Raw genomic sequence first — 3,800 nt, 5'->3', positions numbered from 1 at the left:
GCACCAAAGGGAAAGGAGAGTGAAACATGGCACATCATTGTTATGCCCATGGTGGCTGCAAAATCTTTTTATGTACTTCTTCTTATCAGCAGTGCATTATTTTCTCTGGCGTCTAGACCTTGACTATACCTTGGCCAAGAAATTTGTACCTTGATAAAATAATTGACTGCCCCTGGTGAAGGCAATGGACTTGACACCCACTGGGATGTCCCAACACCGGTACAAGTGCTAACAACATGGCTGCCTTTTAGCCATCGATTTTAATCGGGGCAATACATTGAAACAAACCCCTGTTAAATCATTTCTCAGCCCGAGTCCTTCACCCACATTCCCTAGAGCACTGGGCCACCACGTGGACTTTTCATTTCCCACCTCAATTTCACAGAGACACAATTTCCTTTGCACAGATCCATGAACAGTGAAATCTTCCTGTGTCTCTGGTCTGAACCAGGGCATTCGATTCCAGTGAACCCTTCTCTCCTGCAATGGCAATGGTCAGACAGAGGGGTTGTGGCACCTGCATCCCTGGCAGGAAGCTATTGGCTCAGCTCTTTCTTTCTGCTGCTGCTGTTAGTCCATGTAACATCAAGGGTGGAATGCAAGGCTGAGTTCACGCACCAGCCCCCTGAAATATTTCAGTGCCCCAGAGAAATCCTGCCCCTGGAACAATGTGCTGGAGATTTGACTAGGAAAGGGACTGTCTGAATTGTCAGAGTGGGGAATGAACAACAATCTACAGCAATGTCGTTCACACAAACACACTCTCATCCTGCTCCAGCTGGAAGGGAAATGGGCAGGAATTCTCACTGTTCACCCAAGGGCACACTTACACTGATGCGCAGTCATGAGCGTGCTGGGGAAGCTGGTCTGAGCAATTTGAAGTGACAATTCAGTGAGAACAGAATCATCATGTAGTGGAATAATTGTATGTCAAGTAGTTGTGGCCAAGTGGTTAAGGCGATGGACTAGAAATCTATTGGCGTCACCCCGCACAGGTTCAAATCCTGCCAACTACACAAGCACTGTGCTGTTGTTATTATCACTCTAATCTTAGTGCCTGAGCATCCACAGTGCAAACTGGAGCCAGATCTACTTTCACTCTGTGGACACCTAAAATGCTGCTGTGGCATTGCTATAGCACTTTGGAGTAAACAGTGATTGGAGGGGTTTTCCCATCCCTGTAATAGCTGCATTGACAGAACAATTCTTCCTTTTCTTTACCACTATCTAACCAGGGCTTAGGTCACCTTAACTCTATGGGTTGGGTTGGGTTGGGGGGTTCACACCCTGAGAGACGTCGCTCTGTCAGTTCAGTGCCCAGCGTACACCAGCCCTTAGATCCCTCTTGGTATTTCAATGCAGGCACTGACCTGTGAGAGGAAAACATCAGCTCACAAACACACAGACTGAATTCCCCACATTTCATCTCGCTGCACTTTCCAGAAAGTCACGAAATTCAATTCATTCTTGATAGGACAGAGAAAAAATAAGTGACACTAAGTTTTTGGCTTGGGTAAATAAAATTAAGTGTTTAATTAATATAGTACAAATCTGTACTGATTCCTCTAACTAACACCACAGTGTGAAACAGGAACAGAGACAAAGCTTGTCAGTGACGACTAATTTCGCAAATGATCTTCCCATTATTAATTTCCACGCTGCCCCATTGGAGGTCTGGGCACCTCCAGTGTCATTGCTCTGCATTCACCTGCCCCTAGAATTGTTCTCGGACATTCGCCTTCCTCTGCAGCGTGGGGCCTGGGTCACTTGCTGGAGGATTCCCTGCACCTTGAGGTCTTTAAGCCACGATTTGAGGACTTCAGTAACTCAGACATAGGTTAGGGTTTTGTTACAGGAGTGGATGGGTGAGATAATGGTCCCTTCTGACCCCTTAAGTCTATGAATCTAGTCCCAAATTTTAGTCCTGCTTTGGGACAGTGTCTGTCATGCAAGAAACTGCCCAGTCTGCGCTAGCAGTGAGGCTCCCTCACTAACAGCTGAAATCAGGGAGAGCTGTGTGAAGTGCAGGGCCCCAGGGGTGCCTGAACAGGGGGAGAACAACACCCCAGGACTTTTAAAAATGGGAGGGCTCTGAAAGGGGAGGGGCCCAGCCTCTGTAGCAGGAATGCAGGGCAGGCGAGTTCACGGCGGGCATTATGGGATACAGGTGGAGGCCATTATAGTGATATAATGACCAGCAGCATTTACACTGAAAATTTGTCACTTTAAGTTTGCTGCACAAAGCTCTAGGCCTCTCGTCAAGGTGGTTTTATTTTGTCACCAAAACAGGGCAATTTTGTCGCCAGACGTGGCATTGCAGTGTGTGCACCAGCCAAAAGCTGCCAACCGAGGGAGCGTTGTGTGTTTTTCACACACCTGAGCAATATAATGATGCTGAAATAACTTTGCAGTGCAGACCTGGCCAAAGATTCACACACACACACAGAGCTTGCAAGGAAAACGTCACCTGCTCCTCTGCTTTGCAGAATTCAAACACAAGCAAAGCTTGTCAGGCCCCAGTGGGGATGGCAGAGAGTCAGGTGTGGGCAGACAGTGTGTTTTAGCCACAGGCAGGCACCATGGCTTAGCTGGCTAAAGCACCTGTCTTGTAAACAGCAGATCCTGGGTTCAACTCCCAGTGGTGCCTTGTTGGTTAACTTTTAGGACACCTGGTATTGGCTACTGACAGAGGACAAAACACAGAGCTAGGTGGGCCTTTGGTCCAGCCCAGTGTGGCTGTTTAAACTGGGATTGAGGAGAAGGGTGAAGAGGAGCAGGCTCTGGTTGGGAGTGAGGAGCAGTGAGCATAGGAGGGACTGAGGGTTGGGTCTGAGGGGCACTGGGAAAAGAGGGGACGTGGGTTTAGGCTGAAGAGCATCTTCATTTGGGGATCCAGCAGGACAGGGGAAGGCAGCAGGTGATTCTAATTCCTTAGGGATATTCTGTGTGTTCGTGTGTGTGTGTGCAGGGGAGGAACATGCTCTATGCCCAGAGGCCTTTATTCCTTCAGGCTGCAAGGACAGAGGGGCTGTCAGGAAGTTGCCCCTTCAAACCCAACAACACAAAAAGGCCCTTCTGAGGAAAGGAAAAATCCTGCAGAGAAAAAGTAACCTCCAAGAGGACTCCAGCAAGACAGTGTAAGATCTTGGGGAGTAGTTTATCACCTGACCAGGGACTTGAACCCTGGACCCTCAGATTAAAAGTCTGATGTTCTGCCAACTGAGCTAACCAGGCTCCCAAAGCAAAAGAGCAAGTTGGTGCAGAGGAGAAACTAGTCAAGAAAACAAGAGCGGGAAACAATAGGGGAAACCTGCTGCTCTCTCTGGCCTGGTCAACACTACGAGTTTATATCGAATTTAACAGCATTAAATCACATTAACCCTGCACCCGTCCACACAACGAAGCCCTTTATATCAATATAAAGGGCTCTTAATACCGATATCTGTACTCCTCCCCGACGAGGGGTGTAGCATTGAAATCGATATTGCCATGTTGGATTAGGGTTCGTGTGGCCGCAATTCGACGGTATTGGCCTCCAGGCGCTATCCCACAGTGCACCATTGTGACCGCTCTGGACAGCAATCTGAACTCGGATACACTGGCCAAGTAGACAGGAAAAGTCCGTGAACTTTTGAATTTAATTTCCTGTTTGCCCAGCGTGGAGCGCTGATCAGCACAGGTGACCATGCAGTCCCAGAATCCAAAAAGAGCTCCAGCATGGACCATGCGGGAGATACTGAAGTTGATCTCTGCATGGGGAGATGAATCCGTTCTATCAGAACTCCGTTCCAAAAGACAAA

General features: G+C 48.3%; 2 non-coding genes across 2 annotated transcripts; both read left to right on the top strand.

Annotated features, from left to right (window-relative positions):
* Positions 1–934: 934 nt before the first annotated feature.
* TRNAS-AGA lies at positions 935–1,016 on the top strand. Its single transcript has one exon. It is a non-coding gene; the product is annotated as a tRNA-Ser (tRNA).
* A 1,557-nt stretch (positions 1,017–2,573) lies between these two features.
* On the top strand, positions 2,574–2,647 carry TRNAT-UGU. The gene has a single exon. It is a non-coding gene; the product is annotated as a tRNA-Thr (tRNA).
* The last annotated feature ends 1,153 nt before the right edge of the window (positions 2,648–3,800 follow it).

This window comes from Mauremys reevesii, linkage group 21 (assembly GCF_016161935.1).
Source record: "Mauremys reevesii isolate NIE-2019 linkage group 21, ASM1616193v1, whole genome shotgun sequence".
NCBI lineage: Eukaryota > Metazoa > Chordata > Testudines > Geoemydidae > Mauremys > Mauremys reevesii.
The sequence above is the reverse complement of the archived record's forward strand: the minus strand, read 5'-3'. Positions and strand labels throughout refer to the sequence as shown.